Consider the following 19,493-nt stretch of genomic DNA (forward strand, 5'->3'; position numbering starts at 1 on the left):
GGTAAATTGCCATCGGCTGATTACTCTGCTGTGGTAGGTGGAGACGTGATGCGCACACCTACAAACTAAACCGTTGTCACTTGTTTCTGAGGGATAGAGCCCGGCGGTACACGTCACAACATTCAGACCTGGACACTTTGTCACTCTTACGATCACCCTACAGCACTGACTCTCTGATCACTGTCAATATCACATAGTCAATCTATGTGTTTATGTAAACATGACCTGTATTGCATCTTGATGACTGTCTCGAAAAAAACATGACTTGTACTGCATCTTGAGGACAGTCTCCAGAAAAACATGACTTGCATTGCATCTTGAGGACAGTCTCCAGAAAAACATGACTTGTATTGCATCTTGAGGACTGTCTCCAGGAAAACATGACTTGCACTGGATCTTGAAGACTGTCTCGAGAACACACATGCTAGCAAATAATTAATAATGACAAATTACTTCCATTTCACTTATAATATGTCAATGTTTTCAAGGATGTTTCAGTAATAACAATTCTTTCAAGGGTGATAGTAATGATGTGTCTCTATTAATATCTTTCTCAAGAATATGCCTGTATTAATGTCTTTTTCAAGGATATCTGTGTACTATATCTTTCTCAAAAATGTGCCTGTATTAATTATTCTTTCAACGTTGATAGTAATGATGTGTCTGTATTAATATCTTTCTCAAGAATATGCCTGTATTAATATCTTCCTCAAGGATATCTCTGTATTAATATCTTTCTCAGGAATATGCCTGTATTAATGTCTTTCAACGGAATATACGTGTATTACCTTGGACCTTTCCAGATACCACAACATGCTGCTTCAAAGATAATCCCTCATGTCAGGGACACCAGCCACGACACTCCACAACACAATGCCTCTTGTCAAGAACACCTAACAGGACACCCCACAACATGCTCATTCATATCAAGTACACCTACCACGACACCCCACGACATATGAGGACAATGAACTGGACACCCCACGATTTGTCTTCTCAAGTCAAAGACATCGAATACGATACCCCACAGCATGTTCCCTCATGTTAAGGCCACAGATCAGGACACCGCACAACGTGTTCCTCATGTCAGGGACACTGACTAGGACACCACACAAAATTCTGCAAGAGATAATGACCAATCCAACACGACGGAATCCAAGAGATACTCCGTGACTGTCACCTGTCACAATCATACCAAACAAGTTGCACGGTAATTTACTGTTGCGTTTCTCGTTGTATTTTTGATTGATCATTTCAAAATGATTATGATCACAGCAATATAAAAAAAGAATCAAGATAACTGTCATTTAGGCAAAACATGTTGTTCATGAGACGGGCACGTGTAAGTGATTTTCTACAAATAAAAACTTAACATCCTTGAACAAAACAGAGTAAACATGCTTACCCAGCCATAGACTACTACCTGCTAGCGTCATATATGAATTTGTGAAGGGTTAGGGGAGGGAGTCAATTCCACTAGCCATTACTAATCTGTAGAAAGTCTCTAATCTGACTAACCTTGTCTGCATATTCTCAGTACAACCGCAGGCTATAGAAGTGTGCTCGAGGAATAAAGGTCAGTGATCATAGCCACCGGAAGTATATCCGATCGATTCAGCAAAACATAGGTCTACCTCACTAACTTTTGCAAACTTTTTAGCACTGGATTTATCAACACGATAATCCATATACTTGTGACGTTTGGATACGGTTATTGACAAGTGAATTGCACGGATCACGTGGATTGTGGTGTAATTCCAGAACACTGGTCCAGCTTTCAGAAGCCGGTTCTGAGTTAGTCATTGTTGTCATGGTGTGAGGTACATGAATATAGGTGATTAACGCTGAATATGACCTTATGTTTCCGACTTCCAACTCGTGGGTGAATAGTTCTGCACAAGCTCAAGCTGTTCTAAGACTTAGTACTCTAACATGCTTGATCATGTATATAGTTGTGTCGATCTCCGTATAACTGCTTCGATTTAGGTCACGGTGTGCTCACGTCCTTCACTAGGGCAGTCAAAAAATTACACTCGCTGAATTAACCATTCATCTTTCTCGCTGTCCGATTAGTCAAGACGCTCTGCTAAACAAAATTTACAGATCACACTAACTAAGACGGCCCTGTTTTTGACTACAGTTCGATCCAATCTGACGATGAATCCCAGCACTATTTATGTTTTACAGGATAACAATCAGCTAACATAGTACGTTGACAGTCACTCTCTGTCTGTGAGATTCGCCCCTGCTCGATCATGTACGTTGACAGCCTCTTTCTGTCTGTGAGATTCTCCCCTCCTTGATCATGTATGTTGACAGCTCCTTTCTGTCTGTGAGATTTGCCCCTTCTTGGTCATGTACGTTGACAGGTGCATACAAAGAGTTACACCAGCTGAGGTAGGAGGAGTACCGATGAGGAGTATTACAACTACATAACCATAATACTTTGGCGTTACATTTAGTTTTTAGGTGCATACAAAGAGTGACATTTAGTCGCACTTGAATTCAAAGAGCTACATTCAATCATCACTAGCAAACAAGGAGTTACATCCAGTCGTCACTTGCATACAGATAGCTACATTCAGCCGTCATTCGTATGCAAATAGTTACATCCAGTCGTCACTTGCACACACACAGTTACATTCAGTCGTCACTTGCATACAAAGATATACGTTCAATCGTCACTTGTATACAAAGAGTTACATTCAGTCAGCAGAAGATACATCGGCACAAGCGCTAGATAACAATCCTACGCACAATAAGCGAGCCTCTTTCATGACTATGAAATATTTATATGTACATGTATAAGTAAAGTTGTAAAATGTACATTTATTTATTTGTAGCTTGCTTTTTAAAAAAATCTAGAGGTAGCGAAGTTTTAAAACGGTACGTAAACGTCTGCTTAAGGCATATTCACGATGCGGTGTGTAGAATTTATGGAAGCCCCCATGGACAAAATACGCAATATACTTTGGGATTGCCAAAGTAATCTATTCCTGGATTTTAAGGCATGCTAATTTAATCATAATTCTCTTGCTAAGAACATACATATATTGACAAGTTTAATTAGTATGTAATTTGGACAGCGCCTCAGCGTTTTGCCATTCAAATAAGCTCAAGTTTTGTCCGTACGTAGCATGATAAAATGAATCCAAAATTGAAAGATGTTCGAAAGAAATATAGGTGTTTGAAAGTGAATCCTAAAGCTCTCAGTTCAAAGCTGCACATAAGAAACAACAATGTGCTTTAAAGGACAAAAGAAAAAAGAGGTGAAAAAGTTAAATATGACCTTCGATATTGAATCTATTTAAAGGTATCAACAATGGTTCTCTTTTATACAGAAAAAAACTTGTTCCTCATAAGTTTATTACTCTTTTTTCCGCGTCAAAACTGCTGTCTTTTTACTCCCAAAGGCAGACATTAGAGAGAATAAAATGTATACATTTTGACCTTGCGCGGATATATAACCCAGAAGTACCTTTCTTTTGAGTGAGTAAACGAATAAGAATATGCGATATAAATGAAGCGTTTGAAGTCATATCTGTCTTTTCGTGCATGCTTGCCTGTTTTCGAAGTATACACTACTTGGTGTCGGCATTTTTCAGGCGCGATAACGAATTGTTACAAACAAACGAAACAGGTGGCCATATATGACTATTTAAACAAAAGATCATGAAACAAGGTTGTTTTTGCAAGATTTTAGTGAAAATTCAATTCATGTGAAGTAAAGATGTTACGACTGGCCGGAAACAGTAAAATTAAAATCCAAATAGAGATGAAAGAATGTTTATCGACACATTTAAACGTTCTGTATTGTGTACGTTATTGTAAGTGAGTTCAAAGGTCAGGGATACAGGTGACATTTACTACCCTGGACAATAAAATGTAAGGATACATCACTGTACCACAATACTGTATCACATCATTGTACCAAATTACTGTACCACAAATCACTGTAACATATCACTGTTATATCGGACGAATTTATTTACTTATTTATTTATTTGATTGGTGTTTTACGTCGTACACAAGATTATTTCACTCATACGACGGCGGCCAACATTATGGTGGGAGGAAAGCGGGAGAAATTCACGACCATCCGAAGGTTGCTGACACACACTCCCCATGTACGGTAGGATGAAGCCAGCATGAAGTGGTTTTGGACAGTGATCACCTTTGCGACAGGCACGGTGGTTAGCAAAGCGCTGGCGTGCCAACTACATCAGTCACGGAGTCCTCTCATGAAGATTTTTCAGGCCTCCAGGGAGGACTTCAGCCAAGCAATACATGGCTGATCAGCTATTCCTGAACTCCACCCCCTTACGGCAGCCACCATCTAAAGAGGCCAAGGGCTTACGCGAACAGTAAAGAGTTAATATCTCTGTAAATATGTTCATGAACTCACAGTACCCCAGGTACTCTATATTTCCGGGTTTTGACAGCTATGCTACTCAGCGAGTTGAGAGAGCGGCACTTTGCCAGCATCTACAGGTTTATAGCTTTTACAACTTCTGAGATGGACACAGAGACGTACTTCCGGATAACCCCCATCGCGCAGGACCGACGGTAATGGAGATGTGTCGGGCATGTCACGCTCATCAACCGCCTCAAAAAAGTTTCCCCTTTCAGATAAAAAACAAAGAAAATGAACAAATTCTTAAGATGATCCAAAATGGGTGTTTATAGTGAACATGAATCTGAACTCGAAGTTGGACTGAAATGTATAAGGGTTTAGACTATTTTTTGTCCTGTTAATAGATCAAGTAGACTAACAATGGTGTTTTTTATTTGTTATTATTTGTGCCAACTGACCAAACATTAACCCCTTAACCAGGCAGCTCTTCATTCATAGACGGCCCTCGCTGACACAGACGGAAAAAGCGTGAGCTCACCGCAGCAACATCAGTGCTTTAATCAGCCAGGTCGCGTGTTCAAATCTAACTCTCGCCTCGATGTAGTTAGGATTTGTCAGGTACCTGGCACAGGGTGATAGTTTACACCCGCAACTCCAGACCCATAAAGCACTGTCATATAGGTGAAAAGATTTTACGTGTAACGTTAAATTAAATAAATAAATAAATCTTTATTCGTGGTTACGATGCGTTCAATGGGTTTAAAAAGGGATATATACAGCTGTTAATCTAGCCTTAACTCTCCCCTCAACCTTTATCTTTTATCTTCGTCAACCTTTATGCACATACTATGCATGCACTTCACGTCGGCATATAAGCAGATTTATCAGATTATCTTCCGTTATATTTCGAATGATTAAGAGAGCACTTGAATAAGTTTGCCACAGAAAAAAGGTTTGATTGATTGGTTGTTTTCTTTCTCAATGTTTGATTGAATGATTGCTTGATTTATTGGGTGTGACGTCATAGCTGTGACTTCAGTTACAAGCTGTAGCCAATAATACAAACCTTTCTGCGAGCGGGGTCCTCTGTAAGTTGGTTAGCGCACTAGCGCAGGAGTCTCTCATCAATGCGGTCTCTGTGAGTTCAAGTCCAGCTCATGCTGGCTTCCTCTCGGGTCGTATGTGGGAATGTCTGTCAGCAACCTGCGGATGGTCGTGGGTTTCCCCCGGGCTCTGCCCGGTTTCCTCCCACCATAATGCTGGCCGACGTCGTATAAGTGAAATATTCTTGAGTACTGCGTAAAACACCAATCAAATAAATAAATAAATAAATAAATAAATTTCTGCGAGCAATCAAACATTGTGTATGTGAAAGTAGGTTAACAGTAGGTCACCATTAATATGCTAGAACGCTGCATTGTGTCCAATAGAAAACGTATTGATATAACAGGCTACGGGAGACAGAGCAAAGCCAGATCAGCGACGGTTGTGTGACAGTTGGCAAAAGGTCAGACCACTTTACTTTAGTTAAGGTTTTGTTCCAAGAGTTCACGTAAATGCTTAAATAGTAATTTAATTTAAATTTCACACCCTATTGTAGCATGGCTTAATATAGGTTAAGAAAACCTATGCCATGATGTTCATTGCGATATATTATGTTATAGCCTGGAATAATACCCACAAAAATAGTTTGAAGAGAAATGTATATATTTATAATAGTCCAGGGTTATCAAGGAAAGCATTTCTCTCTGTGCGTATGTATATGATCAGGCCAGATAAACAGCGGTATTTCCTTCCTGATATATACCGGCATCTATATATAAACAAGGCCTATTCTTACTTCCTCCCATAAGGTTACAAGAGAACAGTTCAGTTTTATACCAAGCGAACAACTCTGTACACGTCACACAGAGTGTGGTCGTTGTGTTACATGTACCATAGATACAAGATCGAACAACTCTGCACAACTCACACAGAGCGTGGTCGGTCCGTTACCATAGCTACAAGGTTGAACAACTCTGCACACCTCACACAGAGTTTGGTCGGTCTGTTACCATAACTACAAGGTTGAACAAGTTTGCACACCTCACAGAGTTTGGTCCGTTCGTTACCATAGCTACAAAGTTGAAAAACTTTGCACACGTCACACAGAGTATGGTCGTTCTGTTACACGTCACACAGAGTATGGTCGTTGTGATACCTACTTCCACCTACTTTTGTGGATACACGTCACTTACCTGTGCTAGTGAAGGGGCAACCCTGCTGAAAATAGGCGGGGTTTACTGGTGATGTGCAAACATTGATCTTTATAGCGGGGCTTTGCCTAGCCACTAGAAGCAAAATGTAGTTATATGAATTACGCTCTGCATATTCTAAAACGTGTTAAAAGCTATCATTAATAACAAGAAAGAAGACAAATGGGAATTTGAAAGTTAAAAAGCCGACAGTGTAGGATATGAGACAGGATACGTAGCTCTGTTTGCGCAAAGTGTCATCTCATTTTATGAGGCAAAGATTCTCAACAATAGAGATTAGTATAAATCGATATAGCCATACACAACGGTATATGTCCCGCAAATCGGCTGAAAATAGAATCCGTGCGGTGTGCAGTAAAAGTTAATGTGACATGCGATGGAGTTATGTGTGTGTCAGGAGAATGCAGTGTGTTATAACGCCGGTGCTGACGTAAGTGATGTAGCACAATGACGTAGGAAGCGAACTATACTGTGGCCGAGTTGGACGTAAGATCGAAAGAAACAAAGACATGACCAAATGACAGCACACACTGTGAACACATAAAGATATAGAAAACATTTTGATGTAAAGTATTCGGCTTTACCTGTCACGGCTCACTTCATTGATATGTCATAAGCACCACTTGATATTCTTAATTATGCGTTACCTTATCAGGATCATATTCATCATACATGCTTTGGTGAAATGGACCTGGATTATTCATTACTATACATGAGGCTATGCATAAACATAAACATGGTATCCGGGATTTGGGTCAAAGGTCACCGGCTGGTTTCGTCCCATGATACTGAATGATATAGATCTAGATACATGTATGTCATCTGGGATACATGATATAACAGATATACTTTACACTTGCTAATTAATCGGCAGGTAAACCGCATGTGATTGGTAAGGATACCTCCCCCCCCCACCCCGCCCCACACACACATTCCCAATTTTCCTCACACTACTAAATCCTTCACCCGCAAAGGCCATGACCTCTGGTACCCTCGCAAGGCTGAGTCAATGCTCTCTATTCATAAGAGCTTCAGTACTTCGTATGCAAATAATCATATAGCATATTGCAGCTAATCTTTATAAACATGATCTAATTAGCGTTCATTGCTGTGGGCTATAATGTATAAAATAGGTTCATTTTTCATGGGCCACAAACTATAGGACTAGGTTCGTTTTCATGGACTGTAAACTATAGAACTACGTCATCTTGCACTGGCTGCAAACCATAGAACTAGGTTCATTTCGAAGGGCTACAAACTGTAGAACTAAGTCCATTTTGGGGTGGGGGTGAGGGGCTACAAACTATAGAAATAGATTTAATTCACGTGCTAAAAATATGAAACTATGTTCAGTTTTAGGGGCAGCAAACTGGAGAACAAGATGCATCACTGTAGGTTACAAACTGAGTGTATGGAACTAGGCTCATTTCAGGGACTGCAAATTATTGAACTAGGCTTGTACGGTTTGCACTGTATAGAACTAACTCACAGTTTCTTTTTATGGGCTCTAAAAAGTTCGCCAGTCGTTGACCAATGATGTCGTTAGTTCGAATCCACGTTCGTTTGACTGCGGCCCTAATGTTGTAATTAAGGCACCTGACCATGTGTTGTGGTTTCCCCTGGCTGTGTTGAATTTCTTCCAACTTAAACTGGCCGTCATCAAGTTATTTTTTCTTATGTGTGCATTAAAAACCGTTCAAATAAAAAAGTTCATTTTATTCAAATGGATCAAACACTCAGCCCAGATGTGACCACGCGATGTCCATCAACGTCAGTCAATGATTCAACACGCTTAACTGTTACTTCGACGACACCACACGTCCCGCTCACATTCACTTGCCCCATCCCCAGTTATTCCCAACGTTTGAACAGTTATACTGATCAATAGCTGATTGGAAGCCTGTGCTGTAGGTTTCTTTTTTGTTGAAACACATATACTCTTTATCTGAATTTAAACAGGCATTCTCGGTTTGCATTGCGATTAGCCTGCGTGCAGACGATAGTATGAGCTGAGTCCTTTCGTCAAATGTCACCGCTGCTTCAGTCAGGCTCATCTCTCTTGAAGTAACTGCAAATATGTCGATTTCGCTGACGTTCCCATGGAAATTGACATTCCTCACGGCTGGCAGTTACAGACTAAAGTCGCGAATTACCCGAACTGACTGACACCTATAAGTTTTAGGCTTTCAACAAAACACCTTTGTATTACCTGGGATACCTGGTTGAACTGGGCCGTTGGCCTTAATGATGCTGCGCTAAATTGATTCGGCTAAATCTCTGTTGTTTGTGTTAGTTGACTCGGGTCGAATAGTACAGCTTTGTGGACACAGCCTTCATTGTTTGAGGGTTAAAAGGTTTATAGAATTAATGGTATGACCTAAATTAGCGATTTTTTCCTTCACCGCTTTATATATACGGACAATAATTTTCCGTCATCTCGTTCACCTTAATTCATCATGTTATCTTCTTTTATTTCAACGTTTATTCTCTGAAATTTTTGATATTTCTGTCGATCAAAACAAGTTTTTCAGGTGGCCCAGTATAATTTAAGACAAGGTGATTTATTCATTTGATAATCCTTAAGCATATCTCGTTCACTTCCCAATGAGACAAGAACCGGTTTCTTGGCTCTATGGCATTCTAATTACACTTCAGTTCTGGGATTTCTTTCTGTCAGTTTTGCGGATGTATATTTTCTAAGCGATGACTAAGACAACATTAATATTGTTATAATTTCCAGCACATTCTTTTTTTTCAGAATTACTAGATACATGCGTGAATGTTTCACATAAGCGGTAAATAATAATCACTGAGAAATCTCTCTCACTATTTGTTGTCAAATAGTGATGTTAAGAACCGAAACACTAGCCTGACTGGTTTCTGTTGAGACTGGCTGTTTTATCAGCTATACGGGATAGGAGAGAAAAGGCCTAATGGTACTTATATCGAAAGCATCGAAAGCTGTCTCGCATATAGCACAAATGAAACAGCAGTGAACAAGACCCCGATACCATAAGTACATGAAGGGGCCTGGTATTGCGACAGTGGGCTATCCCCTGTGGCGCGGAACTCTCTACTGCATAAGAATAATCCTCACAGGGACCCTATTAGTACTTCCGTTTTTCGTCAATATAATTCTGTGTATGTTAGTTTATGAAATCTTTTTTTCGCGGCTTGTCGGCCTTTTGTGGGTGTACGGGTACATGCCTGCATACAAAAAAAACCCGCCAGAAATTGCAGGTTTGAGTTTTATTGACGAAGGTTTGAAATTCTTGGCGAGAGGACACAAAGTGTCATGTACTGATGAGGCTGCGAGTGACGTCCCTTTGTCGTTGCAAGATAACCAGCCAATCTGATATGCGGAGGGACATCCGTATTTGACGGTCAACCTATGCTAGGATTCTTATGGCTTTTTGCTCACAAGTTGGCCATGGTATAGGCATCAATGCTTATTTGCCATGGAATAGTATAAAGCAAAAACGGCTGTCTATTAAATGTAATGTGGTCCTTGTCTCACACCAACGTTTCGAGCTATCTTGTTTATTGTACAAGGTACCCTGTGAGCCAGGAACATATTTAGAAGCCAATTCATTAATGCCTCCCAGTTCTGGCCAATCAGGAAGCAGCGTGTCGCAACTTCGACCAATTGTGCTCCACCCGTAAATCACGTGACAAGTTCAAACATTTCCCATATCGTTATCAGATAGCATTCCCGGTAAAGGGATATCGGGACATTATGTTTATTGAGGTTATTCAGAACACATTTGCGACATAACTACCTCTCCCATTCTGGGTACAATTCCAACGGTCCATGTGATCTCATCACTTGTCTTTTATCTCAGTTGTGGCGTCAATGAAGGCGGTGGCCCCGTGTTTGCCTTAGAAGTGGGTGTTTCCACCTGGTTTGACAATTGTTCAGGTTGCTATAGGAGAGAGATAATCGAATCAAGTCTCGCAATCAAGAACGTCATTGAGAGATATAGACACGGAAATGCTTGGTTATTTTATTACACAGGCTTGGTTACGTGTTTTGCAACGATATACGTATAGCAGTTACACACAACAGTTTTATTATCTATATCTGGCCAATTTTTATCTATATCTGGCCAATTTTCTTGACATTTTAGGTAAACTGGCGATTTCATAGGCCTACCACACAAATGTGTCATGAAAACGTGAAAAATAAATGTTTGTACAGGCCTATCGCATGAAGGATAGATGGATGTTTTGCTGAAAATCACTTCCGTTTTGGCTCCATAAATACATCATTGTGCCGGAAGGTTTAGGCATTATTCTGCGCCATCCTAAACTAGAAGCCATCGTACATCACACGAGAGAAAGGCTGAAAACAAATACAAAAATGTTGTATCGGCTGGGTATATCATTTATTCAGTTAAATTTATTTACAAATTAAATATCGAGGATAACCTTAAATAAACCCACTTCTTGTGATTGTGTTACACGGATTTCACCACACCTTTTCAGTGGTTGGACACAATACACGTCTTGTCATGATTCCCACTGACCCGTTCAGTGTACAGGCCACCTGTAAAGACTTGAGAGAATAAATAAATACATGCTCAAGCACAGGTGAACTCTGTGAATACGCCCGCGTGCGTGTTGTGCAATGAATGCTGTGCAGGTGATTTAACCTGAGGGGATTACCCCCCACAGTCTGTAAGTTTCCATACTATGTCTTCTGGTATTTGCTACCATGAAAGTGTTGTGACATTAAAAAAAAATCGCTTTTTCTCACCAGGTATGAATTATCGTGCTGTATTGGTTATTACCTAATCTTGACACAGATACCACCCCTAGAGTTACCTTGATAAACATCTTAGTCATATTTTTGTTTGTTGATGCGATCGGATGAATCGCCGTGTCGAATAATAACATGCAGATTTCTGAACGTGTCCACTGACAATCGTAAAATATCGTGAATATAGTAGATGCAAACTGTCGTAACGTGCAAACTGACATTACATTTTTGTTGAATTCAACAATTTGAAAAAATTTTCAGTCAACAAGACTCATGTGAAAACTTGCGGCACCAACGATGCTGAAGGCATCGTAAACGGCACAATCATGCATATAAACCTTACATCATGTAATCGAGCAACGTTGTGGCGTTGTGTCAAAGCCGGTCATGCGTGTTATATGATTTACACAGTCAGAATAACATTGACACCACGCTTGGAATACGTCAAGTTTTGATGGTGACTTCTTCCTTACACCAATGTAAGTGTAAAACAACTCAACATCAAAGGCCACCATTAATAGACAGACTACTAAAGACTGTGTTTACACTTCACGAAGACTGTGTTTACACTTCACGAAGACTGTGTTTACACTTCACGAAGCTGAAGCTTAGGCTTACATGTATATGCTTACTTACTTATTTATTTATTTGGCGATTGTTTTACGTCGCACTCAAGAACATTTCACTTATACCACGGCGGCCAGCATTATGGTAGGAGGAAACCGGGCAGGGCCCGTGGGAAAACCACGACCATCTGCAGGCTGCTGACAGACCATACCACGTACGACGGAGAGGCAGCCGGCATGAGCTGGACTTGAACTCACAGCGTTCACTTTGGTCGCACTGGTGTGCTAATCACCTCGGACACGGAGGTCCCTATTTGTATATAGACGACCAGCCAAAGGTAGACTAAATTCTATACAGCTTCTCTCAAATTCGGACAGTTTCTCGAGGTACCATTAGACTTGAATAGCCTTCACATTTTTGTTCACAGAATAAGTGCATTAGACATATCTTGCTGAGATATAGGATGTGATATGTTCTCGTCATATGACGAGACTATGTTACGACCTCAGGCATAATATTATTGGACTACTGTGCATCAAAACTGACATTCGTGTAGGGCGTACCATGCAGCCGTCAACCAAAATGCAAATTCTCGGTTAATAATCACAGGGCTAATTCCCAAAAGGACGTTCAACACAAAATACCTAGAAACTATAATTAGGAAGTATATAAAGTACGAAATTAGTAAGGATTCATGGAAAGAGAAGCGGTCAATAGTTTTCAGCGATGACTGACAGACGCAAGGAATGTTCTAGGCGAATGAATGAAATCTATAGGCAAAAAGTGTACCATAAGATGTCGATAATCAACATATGTATCTCAGTTGCGCTTTGGTGGAATACATGACTATCCAACATGGCGATCTAATTTAACACTGGCACTAGCCTCACGTTAAGCGGAACCAGAGACAAGTATAAAGCAGAGTGCCAGAGATTCTGGACACTCTGTCCATATTTACTTCAGTTACAAGAGAATGATACCCATTGTAAGTTGTTAGAAACTTCTGTTAGCCTGAAGACGTTTGATGGAATAACATTGACACACCAGTTTGCATTAAGAATAAGATTTCAAAGCTCAATCAGTGTTTAATACCGCTAAATTTTTCCCATATGTCAACTGACAAATGTTTATAAAACTGAATACAAATAACATTTGGACTTCTGTTAGTTCTGATAGCCAAACAAAATGATGAAATAAATGTCTGTGTTCTAAATACGCCATACCTTACATCTAGCGAATATAGCGGTACACATTTGTAGAGGCTATAATACTTTCCAAATTTAAAAAGGCAAAACATTCTAATCTGGAATAATCTTCGACCTACTTACGTTATCAAAATTTCCCCACATAAATGGTTGTGAAAGCAGCAGATGCTTTAATCTTTCATAATCTAAACGAGTATGTGTGTGATATGAACAATTGCTTTCTTGATTTATGTGGTCTTGCTGAGTAGAACTGAGCTATCGTGTACTGATGAATGTGGAGCAGTCGGTCAGGCGCCAGATGCTGGCTACCATTCAAGGCGCATGCGTCACGTGCTCTCTCACCATCTCGTCATAAAGTGGGGATGAGGACTATTGGTGGTCCAAATTTGCAGGCCTTATCCTGATTTAATGGACTGCTGGTGGACGAGATTTGTCGTGGACCGACATTCTATTGATTCCATCGAGATTCATCATTTAGATCGTGGAAATGAATCGTACAAAATCCCAACTAACCTCCAACAAACTAAACTGACCATCAGACTGAAATTCAGCAAATTTAAAATTGGTACAGACCCAGTGGCATTCCAGGAGTGTTTGTGTTCGGCATATGTCAGAGATAAATGTTCTCATTTAAAGGATTAGGTCAGTAGGTCATTCAAAAGGATGGGAAACATTGCGTCAAAGGCCATCTACAAGCCCTGACGTAGATGTGGAAGTTTTTGCGTTAAATATGAGCTGTGTTCTCAAGATATATAAATCTAATCTTAAATTTATCCTTGACCTTTGTCATAGTTGAAAATCTGAGTCATTTCACTCTGATAAATTATAGGGCGTTTCCAAATTTCAGGACAAAACCTTATCTCAGGTGCGTATCATTTGACGCGAGCTACTTGAAGTCACATGTGGGTATCAACTGGCACGAGTTGCCTCAGTCTGATAACTACGCCTATAGGGGTCTGCTACAGTGTGAGATGGGTCAGCTAGATGAAATTTCAGGACAAAACATTACATTACACGACAACAAAGGAAACCGAATATCTATGTTAAATGGTAGCGAAGTGAGAAAGAAATTTGCAAGTAAAAAGGCAGATACATCTGACAAGAAAAAACAAGTATTTTTTGTTGTTCCACGTCAGCTTTAGAAATGTTATATAAACTTTAAACCGAAAACTTGGTAAAGGAAACAGTGGGTGAAAAAATTCATGACAACAGATATGTATTGAATAGAAACCCAACTATCAGGGCGGTTGATATAAATAAATTACGTAAATAGATAGACACCCTTTGTAGGTATTACAAACTTTTATTTATTTTATTGCTATTTTACGCCATACTCAAGAATATTTCACTATACGATAGCGGCCAGCGTTATAATGGGAGAAAACCGGACAGAGCCTGAGGGAAACCCAGCCTGAGGGTTGTTGAAGACTATTCTAGATACGTCTGGAGAGGAAACCATCAGGGGCTAGATTTAAACTAACAGCCACCGCATTGGCGAGGGTCTCCTAGGTGATTGCACCGCGCTGGCGCGCTAACCACCTCGGCCACGGACGCCCCTTAATCATAGTTTTTAATTACGTAGCTCGATAGACACGCACTGCATGTGTTCATAGTTTTTAACTGCACAAGGAGATAGGAACACTTTGCAACTATCCATAGTTTGTGATTATGTAACGATAAAGGAAAATATTGCAAGTATCCATAGTTTGTGATTATGTAACGATATAGGGACACTTTCCATGTATCCATAGTTTGTGATTATGTGACGATAAAGGAAAATATTGCAAGTATCCATAGTTTGTGATTATGTAACGATATAGGGACACTTTCCATGTATCCATAGTTTGTGGTTATGTGACGATAAAGGAACACTTTGCATGTATCCATAGTTTGTGATTATGTAACGATATAGGAACACATTGCACGCATCCATAGTTTGTGATTGTGTAACGATATAGGAACACATTGCATGTATCCATAGTTTGTGATTGTGTAACGATATGTGAACACTTTGCATGTAATCATAGCTTGTAAATTTTACCTGACCGTTTTCAAGTGTTCGTTGACGAAGCAGAAAATTGTGTGTTATAGTATAGCAGCAATCAAGTAACAAGCAAGGTCTGATGGGTGAATTTCTCGTCTTGTAGTCACAGATGTGAAACTGGAGCCTTACACTGAAAACTGCTCTGGCATAGGTCGTGCACTGGGTGGGGGGTAGGAGCTTGTCAGTGTTGCCGTCCATGTTCGGCGTGCCAGGCCGGCGGTACACGTGTGGTGGTGGCAAGGCCAGCGCGTCCGATTGTTCCACGCCTGAAATACCCAGCATTCATCAGCAGCCACTGACACATGCTAGAGGCATGTTGGCGGCGAGGTTAGAACCAGTGTCATTTACGACATAACTCACCAGCCGAGGGTAAAAGCCAACCACGACCTTCAGCCACAAGAAGGGAAGAAAGGCTTCAGTACAATATGCGAAATTATAGCCGTGAGGATAAGCCATGTATCCTCTTCAGCTAAAGCAGGTGTAAGTTTTCTGCACTAATTATGGCATATTAGCGCTAGAAGGTGAAATTGACAAGGGATAAGGGACATGAAGTAAAGCTAGGTGAAGAAAAAGGTGGCAAATGTTAAAACATGAACAATGGAACTCTAAAGCATACGGAAACAAGCGTAAATTCTCAATAGCTGTAAAGCCCCTCCCCAAAAGTCGAATGATGTCTTGCACTCAAGTCCCTCGTTAGTTGAACTGCCCATGATAACAAAATAAGATATCACAAATTTGACTGACAGGTCATTCGACTGACCGACCGACGGATGGACGGACGGACAGACAGACAGAAGGACTTATATATCTGCTGGTCGCAGCTGAAGATAATCCATTTTGTCTTCTTCAGAAATTGCACATTGAATTGTGGTATTATATGGGATTGTACAAGCAGTCATATCGACCTCAAATTATAAACGCCTATAGGCTTCAAAAGCGTATTTACACTGTTATATTTTTATGTTGATGTTGTATTGCAGTTCGTGTTGGTGGCCATGGGACGCCATGTATTATCTAACCCCCCCCCACCCACACACACACACTAAATCAACACTCTAATTCACTCTTCTTCTTTAGTGTGTGAGAGCATTATGATAGACATGACATCAGAATGGTGCATGCAAACTATATTTTCAGCAGGAGACTCAGTTAAACAAGCGTGAAGTTCTTAATTTTGCGGCGTACATAAGCCGCTGAGTAAAGCTAATGTACCGGCAGTAACGGGCCCAGACAATACTTTCATAAACCACTGTCTAGATACGGAATTATGGCGAAAACGCTACGCTGTCATTTGGTTTTGTCGCAATATATTTTCTTTTACCAACTTTATCAAGGTTTCTGGAAAATATTTGTTTCGCACCTTTTCTGCTGTTTTAAAACAATACCTTCCGGTTGACGTAAAGATGTATTTGCCTTGTACGTCTGAGAAGCCTTCAGTATTGAGGAGAACTTAGACTCGTGCCTAGTCTATACAGTTCAGTATCGGAGCATTTGGCTCCATTAGATTTATAGATCACCCCTATGCTATTATTCATTTTGTTGTATAAAATGTAATTATGGGAACTGCCAGCATTTACTTCATAGATGAAGCGCTTTATCACTTTGTGTAAAATAACAAATTTATGACAATGTATCATATTTTACAGGTACATGTACTCTTGACAAATGTACTCTTGACAAAAATACTCTTCAGTTTTCCTATCGACAAAAAGGCTGAAAATTAACACTCCGAATTCAAAGCTCGAAATGATTACCTCATTACACTTCTGATGACCAACCGTTTTCTAATCATCAAAATAATTCACTACACATCTTAGCTACATGCGTCTGGCGAGCCACGGATTGCTGGGTACAGAAAGGAGCGGTACTGCATACCGTTTTTTCTGCGGTATGAAAAATTTCTGTGATGAATTGCGATTATGTTGGCAAAAACCCCTTTCACACACCGTCAACATCACGGAGAACCTCTGTCCCAAACTATCAACAAACCGTCAACACTCGAGAGTCGGATGGTTTACTATAAATAGTCAACAAATCCCTTAACACCAGGGAGAAGTTCTTCCGCAAACTGTCAGCAAAATCGCAAACACTGGGGAAAACCGCTTCCACAAACCGTCAACAAAAACTATTAACACCAAGAAGAACCTTTTCCACAAATCGTCAACAAAACTGTAAATACCACGAACCGTTGACTAAACCGTCAGCACCAGGAAGAACTTCTTTCACAAACCGTCAACAAATCCGTGAAACTCCATGGACAACCTCTTCAACACACCGTCGACAAAACCATCAACAGTAGAGAAATCACCTTCCACAAACCGTCAATAAATCCGTCAACACCCAGGGAACCGCTTTCACAACTGTCAACAAATCCGTCAACACAAGGGAGAACCACTTCCACAAACTGTCAACAAATTCGTCAACACCAAGGAGAACCACTTCCATAAACCGTCAACCAAACTGTGAACAAAACTGGGAAACATAAAAAGGTAATACCATATTAATGGAAGAGAAATAGCCAGAACGAACGTCCATCCGTTGTTGTCCCTGAGGCCACACGAATATTGCGGAATCTATTAATTTCCTGGCCATGGCCGGTGTAGAACCCGAGCCTCGTGAGCCAGCGATTATAGCTAATCTAAACGTGGAGATTAGTCAAGTATCACTACTGTAAGGACCTAGAGTAGTTTCCCGGCTTTGGGGTAACTATAACCTACAGTTAGCAGTGTGGCAAAAGCTAGGGCTGTCTAACCAGCAACAACTTTCTCTATTCTGGAGACATCACTGTTAATCTGTCCACCTGTCAACACAAGAATGGCAACAATTTCTTTCAACGGTGTCTTTTGTTTTAAGACTCAGATGAGACTTAGAACAGCTTTACTTGTAATCCGACATATCTTTATCCCATATCAGTCTTGCTTAAATTTGTAAGAACTAAATTCGCCGTGCATGTTTTTTTACACGCTTTGCATGTGTATATGCATGGGTAGACGTTGAGTTAACCAGTAAAATTAACATGCGATTCTATGTGCATGTATGTTATGTACCTCTTCAGCTATTGCGCTAAATGCAAGAGTAAGACATAAGTCCCTAGACTGTAATCAGGAGCCATCCATTAAAATATAGGACAGTACACAGCTCGTTCAGAAAACTCTCTATTACAAATCCCTTAGAAAATTATTTGTAAAAACATTAAAGGCATAGACAAGTATCATCAGCAAGCGTCACTAGTTAGCAGGAAAAGGGAACCAGGACGGCTTGGAAGTGTAGCATTGATATACATGCACACGAAAATTAAGAAAGGAACATAACGTCTTTTACGCATTTTAATCCTGCATTTTTCATTGTTCTCCCGAAAATAGGTTGCAATTTCGTCTAGAAATTTTTTTTCTTCTAAGTAACAGTTTTTATTTTCTGCATTTTAGATTAACAAATTAAAAGCTTGTATTCAGCTAGTTTAGCCTAGAAAGGTGAGCTGTAGTCAACTGGCTGACAACAGATATGTATCCTGTTGTATTTAGCTTTGTCATTTGCTTACACATATGCTGGCTTAGGAAAGGTGTATATGCACCAGCAAGCCCACATATATACACTGTACCTCCATACATCGCTTTATGCAACAAGCGGGGGATTCTCCTGTGGCATGTATCCGATATATGTGCTTGTAGTTTGTCATATAGCATTAATTCATGGGCTGAAGACATTTGTAGCTGTCCCAGGAGACGTTCGTTTTTCATGCAAACTATATACATGTGCAATTCAGCCGCGTTAAAAGCAGCGTATATTCTGGCCTACTTTAATTCTCTCAAAAGTCGATGACATCGGTGGATGCATAGCAAACACATGTGCTCTGTACAGTAGCAAAAAAAAAACCCTCTTCTCTCTTGAGATTAATACGTCAGTGGCTGCGGCCCGGGTACAGTATATCAGGTTAGGCCTACGTCATTTCATAACCTGGCCGAACTTTGTATTGTCACCAGTTGCTGCGTTCACAAGGCGGCCCAGTTAAAGCTTGGTATACACATACTCATTTGCTATAAAGCCCGCACTAGCACAGTATTTAGACAATACCAAGGCCAGCTACATTACACAACATTATGATATTTCACCTAAACGTGCGTCAGGAAACTTTGTGCTCAACGTAAAGAAATAAAATCTATATAAAAGTTTAGCGAAAAGAAACTGATACTAAATTGCGCCGTATCAATTCTCGACATTCAGCCTCGAGACCCTCAACCTCTAACTCCGCCCCTTTTTTCGGCCGAAGTAGGTTAACAGTTGACAAGCAGGTGGTGACGTTTAACAGTGT

This window comes from Liolophura sinensis, chromosome 6 (assembly GCF_032854445.1).
Source record: "Liolophura sinensis isolate JHLJ2023 chromosome 6, CUHK_Ljap_v2, whole genome shotgun sequence".
In the NCBI taxonomy this organism is placed as follows: Eukaryota; Metazoa; Mollusca; class Polyplacophora; order Chitonida; family Chitonidae; genus Liolophura; species Liolophura sinensis.